This window comes from Rhinolophus ferrumequinum, chromosome 27, assembly GCF_004115265.2.
Source record: "Rhinolophus ferrumequinum isolate MPI-CBG mRhiFer1 chromosome 27, mRhiFer1_v1.p, whole genome shotgun sequence".
Taxonomy (NCBI): Eukaryota; Metazoa; Chordata; class Mammalia; order Chiroptera; family Rhinolophidae; genus Rhinolophus; species Rhinolophus ferrumequinum.
Window position 1 is genome coordinate 15,272,188 of NC_046310.1, and position 14,995 is coordinate 15,287,182.

A 14,995-nucleotide genomic window follows, 5' to 3' on the forward strand; every position below is an offset into this window, starting at 1 on the left:
GGTATTAAATTATACTGGGTGCCATAAAAATTATGAGAAATAATACACATCGAAAAAATGCTTTTGCTTATATTAACTGACATCTCATAACATTTTACCTGCAAACTATTTCTCTTTTATCCCTAAAGAACTGGTTCAGCACATGAAGGAAAGGAACATAAAGTGGGCTGCTATTGAAAGGAACCAGCTAATAGCTAAGAAACGTTTCTTCAAACTCACAAAGAACAGCTTATCATCTAACAGAATTAAAGGCCAAATTTATTAATATTATTTTGTGAAGGCTAATAAGAAATGTAAACCTGTAAAATACAATGTTCTTTTGGGATGGCCACAGAAAAACAGCTCTTGAAAACTGAAGTAATTTGTAGAAGGTGAAATGCTGTTTTATGAGGCTTTCTGTGGATAATCCAAGTTAGGTCAGTTTTCTTGCATTGCTATTTTTTATTTAGCCCTCACATATTTCTGCCTTTAGGCCCTTTTGCACTTTATGTGCTTTTTTTTTTTTTCCTGGATAGGTTTCTTACTATTTTACAATTTTACCATAATGCAAACATAGTAGTTAACGTTTGCTTCATGATCTGCCCCCAACAAAATCTAAAATGAATTTATTCACATCAATTATACTATCTCTTGTTTGATAACAAAATTCGATCAAAATGAAATCATCACGATTCTTGATTATTTTTATTATCCTTTATCCTATTCCTCTATTATGTCTTTTCTCTCCCTATTATCTTTGTTATTCTATTAGTTGGTAAGTTAAGAATTTTCTAACTTCTAAAAGGTTAGAGAAAAACATATTATAAAATATTAAACTATAATTTACACCTAAGACCCAAAGCCTCCATCTTAATATGAAATGCTATTTATAACTGACATGGTGTCCACAACTAACCTCTAAGGGAAACAAATCTGTGTTTATTATGGACTGTGAAGTAGAAAGATATTTTGTTGTGAAAAGAGCATTCAACAAAAAGGAAAGTATGCTACAGATATTTCACACTTGGTATCTTTACATGCTGAGCTGTACCACTTAGCTAAATACTAACAGCTAATACTTACCAGGCAATTAGATGTGCCAGGAACTGTATTTTATATGCTTAGCACTGTACTTTTTATCTTTAGCTCCTTTAATCCTCAGAATTGCTCTATGAAGAACATAAAATTATTCTCATGTTGCAGATGCAGAAACAGGCAAACAAACATAAGTAACTCGATGAAGACCACAGAGCTAGCAAGTGGCTAAGTCAGGATTCAAACCCAGGTTTCAGAGCTCATGATTCAATCTCTACCCTACAGCTTCCAAACAGGAGAAATTGTGCAGGGACAGTATATTGTACAGGGTTGTGTGTTCTGGTTAAATAAAAAATTCTTTACCTTATAAATTAAGCAAAGTAGTAAAGGAATTCATTAACTATTACCACTGATAAGTGATAGAATTACGTTGGCTTTTTTGGCTCTGATTTCTATTTAAGGATTTAAGGATAGCCCCGATGTCTATCTAAGGATAGAGTGAAAAGTTAGTAATAATCTTCAACTGTATCTGTATACCGTCTGTACGCATTAAATACCCATATGACAAGCTCAATGGATAGATTTTCATTTTATAACAATTACAATTTGCATTAAAAAAATCACTCAACTATTAAGATTCTAAAAAATTAAAGTATATTTTATTAACAATAATTATTAAAAAGCTATCTTTATAAGTAGCCTTCAATGAGTTAAATAAAGTCATAGCTATAATTAATATAGGGGAAAAAAAACCCCTCCATATTAAGGGTGGAGACTAGAATAAATCCTGTGATCTTAGATTGGAATTCGAGGTGTCAGTGTGAACTCATGGTTTTTAAGATAGATAAATAAGTTTAGAAATAGATATATGTGTCTATCATATGCACCTGTATATTTCCTAGCTCTGTACACTGAGAACATCTAGAAGCAATGACATAGTACCATTGGGTATATCTAACACCTAGATTTTGGTTTCTAATGAGAATCCTCCACGAAAAGGACTGTTGATACTGTGAGAAATGGCTGATTCCATGACTGGGAAGAAAACAAAGTACCAGATTCACTTACAGAAAGTGAAGAAGGGTGCAAAGATGTGGAAAGGTCAAAAGGACGGAGGAAATAGCCTGAAGGGGCTCCCACTGGGAAAATATGCAACAATTTGAGCATAGAGATAGTAACAGATGCTAACCCACTGATAAAATAGGAATCCATGAGTTTATGATATAAATAAAAAAAAATAAATAAGGGAGAAGGGAAAATTCTTCATTCACTAGAATGTCAACTAATAAAAGTAGAAAGAATAATGGTTATAGAAAAATTGCCAGTTTGCCACCATCACAGAAATAACTGGTTCAGGCAAGAATCCGTAATGGGTATCAAAACTAGTGGGTACAATTTTAATCTGACAAGCGTTCCACCTTAAGCAAATGATTAAAGTCATGATCCACCAATAACAGGACAGACTGACATGTGTCTCCTGATGTAATTCACTAACAAGAACATAATTCCACTTCTTTGGTGTTCCTGCCAAAGATGCATAACCTAAATCTAACCTTTGGGGGACATTCTTCAAAATAACTGCCCTTGTCTTCAAACATACCAAGATCAATAAAGAAGAAAGGCTGAGGAATGTTCTAAGTTAAAGAAGGCTAGGAAAACATGACAGCTAAATGCAATATGCGATCTTGTACTGGATGCTTGACTGAGAAAAATAGACCTATAAAGGATAGTATTAAGACAATTGTCAAAATTTGAATATGTACTACAGGATAACAGTATCATATCAACATTCAATTTCCTGATTTTTATAACTGCACTGTGGTTATGTAAGAGAACGTCCTCATTCTTAGAAAATTCACCTTCTGATAGATTTAAAAGACACATCTGCAATGTACTCTGAAATGGTTCAGAAAAAAAGGCCACGCGTATGTGTGCAACAGATGACTTAATAAAATGTGTAAAGTTTGTCGTTAGGAATAACTGTAATAACAGGCTATGAGAATAACAACAAATATTTGTTCAACGCTTACTCTGTGCCATGCATACATTAACTCATTTATCCTCACAACAATCCTATTAGGTAGCTATTATTAGCACCTTCATTTTATGGGTAAGCAAACCACGGCACTGATAGGTGAAGCAACTCATCCACAGTCAAACAGCTGTTGGATTGGGTCTCCAGCCTAGGCCAGCTGGCTCCAGAGGCTGTGCTGTCTCTGATGGCCAAACACAAGGTGGAATTTGAGCTAGTAATGAAGATGAAGAGTCTGGACAAGTTGGGAAGAGGAGGAAAGGAAATTGGCAAAATCTTTATTATTTGGCCGAAGAAAAGTCCCATCCAAGTTTGAGGCAATGGCTAATACAGAAGTGACACTAAAACATTTCAAAGACTTGTTTTTTAAAATGCAATAAGCACTGTAATTTTTAAGGTATCTAGTGGACACTGCCTCGAGCTTGCTTATTTATTGCTGTAGTCTTTTTCACAAGTTATTTCATGTGTGCAAATTATTTGCCAAGTAGAATTCAAGTGCCTGAAGCAAAAGAACGTGTTATTTCTTTTGCAACTCTTACCACAACAGAGCCCTAAGCACATAACAGCGCTTAATAAATCCATGTTCAATTCGACTAAAGCCTGTTTTTCACTACCTAAGGAAATAGATTTAGAAAAATGGTTACGTGACTTAAGATGATGTTTAAAATTTACTTAACAACAAAACCCCACAAATATTATCTGGTAGGAAACAGAAATAGAGGGGAAACTCCAAAGCAGAGAGTATTTTTGTCATTGAAAGATTAAATATAAGGACAAGTCAGCAAATTCCAAAAAAAAGCATGAATGCGTAAAAAAAAGCAAAAAAAAAAAAAAAAGCAAATGAATTAAATGAAATGGGCCCATGGCCCACTCTACTTTCTGATCTAGAAAATTTTGAGACTGTAATTACAAATCCTTATCGCTCATGCTACGAAAATTAAAGGATAAAATTTAAGTATTCAAAGAAAATATAAAACCGTTTTAAGTTCTGTTGGAAAAGAGATGAGACAAAAGGAATTAGACCAAGGTCAAATTTATTTTAATCTAGCCATTCCGTTTTCTGTTTTCTTCAAGTACAATTTCACTTGAATAGCTCACCTTCTCACTCTCTAGGCTGGATTTCTCCACTATAGAAAAACATGAAAGATAATTCCATCACCATTTAAAAGGCAAAATAAAAACCTATGAAACAAATGGAATAAAACCGGTTCCAATAAGACTTATGATCACTCTTACTGAAATCAAGAAAATACTTATTTTGCAAAGTATCTTACAAATAATTTGTAAATTATTTTACAAATAGGATCTCCTGAAACATGAAGGGTAAAAGACTAAAACATAATAATAGTAGAGCCAACTCAGGGGTCCAAGTGAAAGCAGAGATACACCTGGAGAATTTGAATCGTGGGTATAAAATAGTGGCTGGAGTACAGGATATCACCGGATTACTGAGTTTCAAAGTAACCTCTTAGCCCAAAGTTCAATTCAAAAACAGACCCAGAGGATGGTTATAGGGTCTAGAAAGAGAATTGGAATAAAGAAGTAAAAGTAGGAGAGGGAAGAGCTTATAAAGGGAGTAACATCGGGGAGAGGGGTATAAGGGTTGTGTTGAACAACGAAGTCTAGTAAGAGTACGACAGGATTTGATTGTTCTACTTGAACTTCTATTTTGTAAGAATTACCAATTTTGAAGATGTTTTAACCACAAAAACACTTGCATCCAAATGATTTCCTTAGTACATGCTCTTTTCCTTACGAAAAGAAAGATGTCAACCTCAGCAATCTTCAGAAATGCTATAGCCTGGCATGTCCCACCAAAAAACAGAGGTCAGGATAGTTTCCAAAAAGGTAAAAACATAAATCACTATTTAAAACTTTTTAAAGTAAAGATGTTACCTGTTCCATGTTAGAACAAGCCTTGTAAATGTTTCCTCTCTGGGGCTTGCCTGATATTTGAAGGTCAAGTCTCCATGGTTAAATAAAGGCAAAAATCAATGTCCTTTATTAGCATTTACGGAGAACCTACTAAGCGCCTATCTCCAGACTCAGTGCATATGGGGAGGCAAGAGGGGGAAGCGGAATAGGATACAAAGAACTAAGAGGTGTGATCAGTGTCCAAGAGTACTCTATTTGAGGAGACAAAGCAAATGTGCAATGAATAAATAAAGTAAAAGGAAAGCTATTAGCAATGATTGAGAATTAGTGAAATGAAAAAATAGATAAGCATAAGAGAAAAAAACATTGGGCTGCAAAAACTGAAATCTGCATTCTAATATAAGCCCTACTAACAACTTGTCTGAAAAGCTTGGGCAAGACACCCCCTGAGCCTTAACTCCTTCACCAATAAAATCATGGGATTGGATTGATATCTTTATTTCAATTCTAACCACTTATGCCACGATTTCACTTAAATGGCTGTACTAAAATTACAATGGTCCTTAAGTGTGACATATTATTTTTACTTATAATCTCAATTAAGGATATAAAAACATAACTTTTAATGTGCTTATAACTCCTACACAACTATTAAACTGAAATAAATTTAAAAATTAATACAATAAAACACCAATAAGGATTAAAATAATATTAATGTAATATGATGCATGCTGTTGCTCTATAAAAATTAAATCTCTGTTCATAATTATGGTATCAATTTTGATGACACAGGTTCTTTCAAGTTCAGCACCTCTCCTTATCATGGGCACCTGAGGACTCAACGGTCCCACCACTTTTCTCCGCTAACTACCAAGAAACCTTTGTTCTTACAAGACATGACGTTGCCCCAAAGGCATACTGGTTAATTTTACCCCCATGGTTATAAACAGAAATGCAAATCTGGGCATTGAAATCCCACATTAGAATGCTGTTTTAAGGTGTTGGTCATGATGACCTTGAATAAGATTATATTATTTTCTTTTAACTTATTATCAAAATGAAAACAGGAAATTTAAAAATTCTAATTCATTACTTCTTTTCCTTTTTGCACTTCTTTGTATTTTATACATCTTTTATGCTAAACATGCATTTGTAATTGAGTGTTAAATGGTAGTTTTATTGAGACGTAATTATGTCCATATATAATTACTTGTAGTAATTTCATCAAAACTTGTAGTTTTCATCAAAAGTTTTGATGAAAGGGCTCATTTCCCAGTGCTCTTAGTACCACGCTGACACCTATGAGCTCAAACAACCATTCAGCTGACAGGAACTATTGCTAGGTTCAAAGTCATTCACAAGCCACCATTATTTCAAAAGTGTCACCAAAATGTATCTGGATATAGTAATATGTAGAGATACACATATATTGTAATCTGGAGGTTTATATGGATTCTCAGTAAATTAAAATTACGAATTCAACTAGGAGAAAGAACATAATGATCCACATGCCATCAAACCCAACTTTATTTTTAAATTATAAAACTGAGGCCAGGAGCTCTCTCTAGATTACTCTCTACTCTTCTTTTGAATGAGGAGCAAAAACTCATTAATTCTATCATTTCAGAAGTTATGAAATTTCAAAATGAGTTTAGGCTGATGTTGACTTTTAATTAAGGCTCTCCTCATCTCACATAGCCCTTTAATCCATCTTCAATAGCAGAGGCAGATTACTCTTCGGAAAACACTACCTTTGTGTTTTACAGAATAACAGTGACTTGATATACTTGTTGAATAAATATTTCTTCATGTCTCCAAGCTCTGTGGTGACATCTTACTGTCTGGTTCACTTAGCTAGTACCACCCCAATCTTATTTTACTACTGGGCATCAAAACAATCTATTCATATCAGGTGAGTATCAGTATCTCTAATATCCCACTACCAACATCCCATTACCTAAATTCTGATTTTTTTCTTTCTTTACTTTCAGTTCCTTACTGTCATTCCTCTGCTGCTATTACCCAGTTCAACCACATCAAGAGCTCCAGACTCCTGCCCTTTTTCCCTCCATTAGTCAGCCTCCTCCTGGTATTACTTTCTTTCCTATCTAGCACTGAATCGATGTATCATCTTTAGCTACCTCCTTAGTCCTCTTACACTTCTACTGCACCCAGCCTATAAAACCCCAGGGCTGATCAACCTAACCACTTTCTCTGCACTTAAACCCAAATGGCTTTCTATTATATTACTAAAGAAAATCACAACTATACAGATTGGTAACGCTATAAAAGCAGTAGCCATCCGTCCTCCCTGCTGGCCAGACAGCTTTCCTCATAGAGCTCCCAGGAACACACCCTCCACAGCTATACAAAACCTTCCCTCCAGCCTCCAGTCCTCTCCCCATCCCTAGCTCAGCAGACAGTCTCACCTGGACCACAGGTAAACCGAGATTACCAGATGTTAGTTGGTAACCGGTGTTTCCCCTTATTTCAGTAGACAAATGTCTCTATCTGCTGTTCAAGGATAATCTTTCTACCTGTACCCACTTTCTCACCCTTTTCTACTTCATCAGGGAGCACGTATCCGATATTATCAACCTCACCATGGAGCCACCCCTTTCACTAGCTACGGAATCCTTATAAAACGCAGGTCTCCTTTACCCTAATGCCAAACTGTGAACAACTCTTTGGACTTTCAGGGAAAATTCAACCGTAAGAATTAATCGTCTTTCTGTAAAACACAAAAAGGGCAAACAAATGATAAAAAAAAAACAAAGCATTCTGCAAGATACTAGAGAAGTATGAAGAGTAATTTCTAAAGGTATCAATGGTATAAAGTAACATATTTGAGGAAGATTTATTTTTTAAAAGAATGACTATGCCTTTTCTTACCAAATAATTTATTAAATTATGTTGGTGTTAAGTAAAACATTACTAAAAATGAAGCTTATATACAGGAATCTTTACAAAACTACAACTGCTTATCATAGGTAGAGATTTATAACTAACTAAATCCAAATTAATTCTGTGGTTCCTATCCTTTTTGGGGTCATGGACCCTTTGAAGAATCTGATCAGAACTAAGAATTCCCTCCCCAGAAAAATACACATATACTACCACTATGCTATACATTTTTTTCAGGAGGGTTCAGATCCCTTGAAGCGTATTCTTGAGCCCCAGGTTAAAAACTCTGATTGTTCCCAAGAAATTATATTTTATCCATGTCAAATAGGTAGCTACTATTCTCCACCCCTACAATAACTATCTAAATGAATATATGACATTAATTCTTCTTCTGATATTTGAAAAAACAGTGACATGCTGATTTATGCGTATATCTCTACCACACAGAAAAACAGGAAAGGAGATAGGTGTAAAAATGAATATGCTTTCTTGTAATGAGTCATTCAAGAAATGAATTTTGATGGGGCTTGGGGAAAAAAAAATTCCAGAGTAAGGCAGTTTATGCTAGGTTAGAAATTCTAACAAAAGGATAAACCAATAAAGAAAAAAAATTGTCCCAGAGTAGACTAACTTTCCATGCTTTGGAAGATTGCTGGCAGAATATGACTTTTCCCCAAAGATGTTTTATTTCAGTGGAGGATATTCCTTAAAGAAAACATATATGCGAAAAAGACACACTACTAACTATGGGCTCATATAGTTTAGCACCTGTGCATTCAGAGGTTCTGTGTAAAGTTTGTTCCCAGCCAATTCATCAGACAGCTAAGTAGGCTGGGAGAGCTCATGAATTCTGACTGCTAAATTGAAGTTTCTGTTCAACTTTCATTATACAAAAAACACTAATCAGGAATAACCACATTTTCCTTAAGCCAAAATTTATTTACCTTTCTTTCTCTTTGGAGCAGTTTACTTTTGTAACAGAAAAGGAAGGAAAGAGGCAAAGAGTAAGAGTTGTACTCGTACTGCTCGCTCCTTCAAGTTTATAATAAACAATGAGCTGTTCTGACTTTTTAGCTTTCTGTAGAAGACAGAATAGGAAAAAAAAAAAAAGAAAAAAAAGAAAAGGTTGGTGGAAGGCAGAAGAAGAGATAGGGACATTCTGGATATCCTTTCACATACTATGACGAACTAGAGCAAAATGGACACTCCAGCAAAGGCTCTACAAAACATACGGTTCTATACAAAGTATTATACAAAAGTACATGGACGCTTTAGTTACAAGGCAGGTACTATGAGACTGTCTGTTTCTTCAGCCTAGATACATGTGCCCGAAGCAGAGTTTTTGTTCATGAGTTTTCTGCACACACAGGTAAACTCTGAGGCTGTCAGTAAAGGCAAATCACATACACATGGGTCAGAGCCCTGTGGGGTTCACTGGGAAACCCCGAGGTTTTCCCCAGGTACATGGCTGAGAAAGGACAAAGAGCCTGTAGGCATCAAAGTCCAGAAAATTATAATCAACCAAGAGGCCACTTAATATAATCAAAACTACCTCCTGAATGAATTATTATTATTTTTTAATACTTTAGGTTTATTCAAATAGCTCTTTCTCTCTGGCTGGTAAAAGTATGAGCTCTGGTGGATATAAGACCTATCAGATCAATTGTAAAACTAAAGTCCAAAGGTAAGACTAATAAGACAAACCAGATTTTCTCTCTTTAGTCACAAAACATTTATCATACGACTAAAATAAGGACGTCCAATGACATTGCCTCCAACTCTGGCTCTTCCCAGTACTTACCCAACACTAGAGATAGAACACTGATCAGCACGGCAAAGAACTCCACAACAAATTTCTTAAAAACTACTGGGGCAAAAGGAACCTAGGGATCATTTTGTAAACTGTTGAAGAAAATAAAGCCTGATGACTGAATTTGGCTTAAGAAATCATAATGGGTATAAATAAAATCTTTTCCAGGAAACTAAATTTCATAAATTTCTAATTAGCAGTTTCTACAAACTTCCACTTCTCTTTTCATCGGAACTGAACTTGAGGGAGGAAATCATGTCACTTACTTGGTATGAATCCTTTTCAGAGCTGAATGAGGTGAAACTTTTTCATTTTCCACAAACGGAAAAAACAAACAAACAAAAGAAACCCGAAGGTAATCTTTGGTGCTTTGTGAGGTACAAAGAACTCCTCTAGGCTTCAATAAATTAAACACATTTTCAAAAGTATGTCTTCATTGAAAAATCTTAAGTAATTTTTTTTCAGTTCATCCAATAATTCTTAAGATTTAGTTGTAAAGCGCCATACATACAGAAAATAGTGAACAAGAAAAACAACGCATGCATAAATCAAAATATAAGTGATATGCTCTCAGCTACTCAGAAACAACAGCATTATCTTACCATAAAGCTCACATATTTTTAAGAAATCATTTCAAAATCTGTAATATAAAAAGTGTTTTAAAATGTTAGTCTGTCTTCATTCAAATTAGAAAACCACAGCCACCTTACTATACTGGGTTTTCAAAACAAAACACAGCTAACATAGTAAAAAATGTAATTATTTAATCAGGTAGTAGTTTTCCAGGAAAAACAGGCTAAGTATTCTCATGAAAGAATTTAATAGATATGACAATTACAAAATATTGTTAATTCCTAAAATCTTCTAGGTACTATCAATTAAAATGTCAAATGCCCAAATGTCACATTTGTCATTCACTGCTTCAGAATTCTTCCTACAGATAAAAGGGAAAAATAATCATGATTTGTCAGTATTTTGACAGACACACACACTGTTTCCTTTCCACCTGGCTAATGCTGAGGAAAAACTGAAAGTTCTAAGGAATGGCAAGGAGGAGTGGAATAATGGCAAGAAGTTTCCATCTCCAAATATGTTAAAGAGCGGAATCTCAAAACCGTAACAAAACAATTTGAGAAATCTCAAGCTCTTATAGGATTCAGAATTTTTAAATGATGTATTTGGTTTTTAGATTGGTCAGACACGATTTTTATTTTTCATTTTCACTTTTTATTGAAGTATAATTGACTAATGATGTATTCCTATACTTGATCTTAGCCAAAAGGCCGAGAATTGATAATGATGTATTTCTAAAAGAATATTACAAATGAATTATTTCAAATGCATGAAAAACAAAAGTATTCCTTGGATAAAAGGAAATATAATTTCCCCAAGGGATGATTCCTAAATGAAAAGCTTATATTTATGTGAATCTTAAAGGCCCTGAACTGGAGAGAATGTTCCATAATAGTATCAAGACATACGCATAGTGAATGTACAATTTCTCAAGAAAAATATCCTTGTAGAGGCCATTTAAGTCGTATTGGTGCTCTTTTTAAAAATCGAAAATTGCCTGACTATCAATTATTCTTCCTCAAATAACAAAACAAAAATTGCCAAGACTAATTTGTAGGAAGAAAACAATGCACTCGCTTTCGTATCCAACTAGAATGGTATCAATGAATAGCCATTTGGATTTAAATACAAATAAAAACACTATATTCTTCTACATAACAAGCATGTATCTCTCGTGGAACAAGAAACATCCAGTAACTACCCCTTTCCCCAATTCTATCTTTGATCCTTGATTCTCCACACACTGTGCGAGGTGTATAACGACTAGATTTTACAGAGGGAGTCTGTTTACTGACCAGGTAATTTAAGATTTCTTTATGCCATAAAGGTGGGGGAGGGGACATATTTCTTGTATTAACTTACACTGAATACTTATTAGGCCTACAGATGAATTTTGACATTAAATGTAGATGTAAAGTAGTGTAGCTAAAGCGATATTTAGGGAAGTTTATTAAAGAGGTCAAGATACGCGTAAGAACGATGATTTATGGGTCTTATTAATCCCCATCATGACGGTTACCTTTCCAACAGGTTATCTTTCAGTTCCAACAGCTCTGAACAAGAGAAGGTGCCACGCAAATCACCTCTGTTGCAAAACCAACTTAAAGCACATACCTTGACAATATGTCAGTAGCTTTCTGTAAAGAAATTTAAATTTTAAAATCCTTTAAAATTTATTGAAAACACCACACACGTGTTATTCTTTTGCTACTACTCAGGCTCCCCTTGTTTTAAAGCCCCAAATATACCCTCTTCCTAAGTTGCGCTAAAAAGATTTTCTTTCCTTTGATATGAAACACCATCACAGAGAGTAGAGAAGCACATTAAAACTCTTAGCTACACCTGAAACTGATTCAGAAAATAAGTCTATTCTTCCAGTTCACAGTGAGGTTCAATCTTTCTGTAGGTCCCTAAGTTCTTCTACTTAGTAATACCAAGAGCTGTGGTAGCCTAAGACTCATTCACTGCCTTGATACATTGTTGACATGCAGAGTAAATAACTGTAACAATGGCACCTCAGGAAATGACTGTGCAATCTATCATCTTATGACCCTCACTAAACAAGCACTGGGTACCTGTTTACCCTCCTCAGTGCTAACACAGAGGACACCAACAGGAAGAAGACTTCTTGGAACCTTCTTACTGCATAAACACTTCTCAGTTTGAATGTGGTATCACTTTAGGAAAAGAATTTTTTTTTAAATGTACCCAGTAACATAGACTTTACTCCAGACTCTGAGGGTAAGAAGACTTCTTAGGAATCACAGGGCAATTCTAGTCATCATGCAATCATCATCCAGTGAGTTCCTAGCCATTAGCTAGCTACATGGAGCTACTGAGCATTTGAAATGTGGCTAGCCTGAATTCAGAAGTACTCTAAGTGTAAAATACACAGATTTTGCGGATCAGTATGAAAGAATGTAAAATATCTCATTATTAAATTTTAAAATTGATTATCTGTTGAAATGATATATAGGATTAAATAAAATATATTAGTAAAAATTAATTTCACTTGTTTCTTTTTTTACTTCGTTAATGTAACTGGAAAACTTCAAATTGCTTATGTTGCATGCATTATCTTTCCATTAATTAAGACAGTATGCCTGTAGACCTACAGCCTTAATTCTAACAGCAAACAAGAATTATCACTTGGCATTTCCCAATTATAACTGCCTTTTAAAAGCCAAAAGAAAAAGTGGTAGTTTCCCTTCTGCACCAATTTGATTAAGATACTAATAAAAATAACTTAAGAAGAGTGTAAAAATAATCACCAGAATCACTTTGCCCCGACACCATTTTAAAGAAAGATTACCTCAAAAAGGCAAAAATAGCAGAGGATGTAAAAACCACACGTCTTAAAGAAAGTAAGATGGAAATACACAAACCGAATTTTTCTAATAGAATAGGCCTAAAAGCTAATTATTAGGTTCATCTTTAAAGTGAAAAGGACATGTCTTTCATTTCTAGCACCTGGGGCCTTAGAAACAAAACATATTAAGATACTGTCTCTATTATTCAAGCACCCTCAATCACAAACAAGTCATTAACATTATAAAAAGGGAAATAATTATCACAAGTAATTCTCTTTTCCAAAACCCAAACCCACTCAAAAGCAAAACAAAAAAACTATATCAGCTTCTCTGAGGCTCAGTACGCTACCTTTGGTCCACAAATATTATGAACTAAGAAAGCATATTTTAAAATAAGTATTTTTAAGCCACCAGCTTGTAAAGTATATTTTAAAAGTGAGAAATTCAACAACACATCATTATGAGTGAACCCTCTTTTCTTCTACCATAAGACATCATTCTGCTTTATGTGATTTAAAAATATTTAGGCCTCCAAGGCTTTTGGGGGAAACAAATGCACGTATTTCTGAATCTATGAAAATGTTTTTTTTTAATGGGAGAGGGGGAAACAGCTCAGTAAAAGACGGGGGTTTAAGCTTTCTCAGGTGTTCAGAGGATGCAGAAGTTACTTCTAGAAGCTTGTCAGTAGAGATAATGTATAAAAAAAAAAAAGTAAGGAAATTTAGACCAATGAGTCCCCAGGGCTTCCACAACAGTTGATTAGATAGTTTCCATGGTATCCTAACAAATTTATAGTCCAAAAAAGACCATATTTGACTGTCAATTCTTTATGCATTTGAGATTCATCAGCTAAGTATAATCTTCAGACTTCTATGTGCTAGATGATACATTCCTTAGATACCTTTTCCTTGTGCATTTACATGCTAGCTCAATTACACCCTCAACAGAGTAAGCAGAAAGGATCGTACATATTTTTAAATAGGGAGTAGACTGGCTGCAGTTTCCTGCCTTGGTGGAGAGGGTAATAATGGGTAAAGCTCTTTCTGAGTATAATCCTTAAACACTGAAATCACTCGCAAAGAATCAAGTCTTCTAACATTGCCCAGGAGGTAAAAAGACTGCCAAAATTTCCATTAGAGCATCCTATTTTTAGTCTTTGGAACTGGCCTTTTAAATTGCATTCCACAGTACTAAGTTTATACAGGGTACAGAACAAGCTTCCTAAGGTCTTAATCTTTTTAAGCTTAGAAAGGAATTTTAAGCTTTTAAATCTTAATTTTTTAAAAAAAAATCTTAACTTTAAGTCTTTTAAACACACGGATTAAAAATTAAGGCAATATTGGCCCGGAGGGAGGAACGGAGGAGAGATACCAGGTGGTTCTTGACAACCTAAGTGGTGGGGGGATAAAACAGGTAGGAGGAAAACAGAAACCCTCCACCAGGATGGAGAGCCGGGGCTGTGGGCAGCAGGATGGAAAGGAATAGAGGCACAGTGGAAGCCGCAGGCTCCTGGGGGAGCTGGGAGAGGAACGACTTCTGGCGACGGTCCCTTAGAAGGGAGAAATTGGCGCGATACGCAGGAACAGACCACACAGAGGCTAGAAAACACAGAGGCAAACAGGGGAGCGGAGAGGGGAACCGGGATACACCTCACCCAAAGGGCAGAGGCGGCGCAGCCGGAGGAGGACAGCGCAGGGGGAGGAGCGAGGGGTTCCAAGACGCTTTGCACCCCAGCCGCAAGCCGGCAGGTCCCCTGCATCCCGCTCTTCCTCTCCTCACCTGGGAATTGCAGGCGAAAGGAGGGCTACCGCTGGGCGCCGAGGCTGTTTCCAGCCCCACTCGCTGACATGGCGGCCGACGAGCTGTCACGGAGCTTGCTCGGGTCTCCCGCGGCTCGTGTGGAGCAGACACCTCTGCCTTCCCGCCCCGCCTCTCTCTGCGCACCCCTCCTGGCTGGGCAGCCCGAGACCGCGGAGC

The 14,995-nt window shown here is 35.8% G+C and overlaps 1 protein-coding gene across 3 annotated transcripts in view; it reads right to left on the reverse strand.

The window, feature by feature from the left end:
* The window catches only part of CNST (consortin, connexin sorting protein), a 75,754-nt gene extending 60,788 nt beyond the window's left edge, over positions 1–14,966 (reverse strand). Inside the window, exon 1 of one of the 3 annotated variants that reach the window (XM_033099881.1) lies at positions 14,798–14,966. The gene's annotated coding sequence lies outside the window, so the exon portion shown is untranslated. Of the gene's footprint in view, positions 1–14,672; positions 14,695–14,797 lie in introns of those variants that run through there. The other 2 variants (XM_033099882.1, XM_033099880.1) reach the window with 2 other exon arrangements.
* Positions 14,967–14,995: the final 29 nt, after the last annotated feature.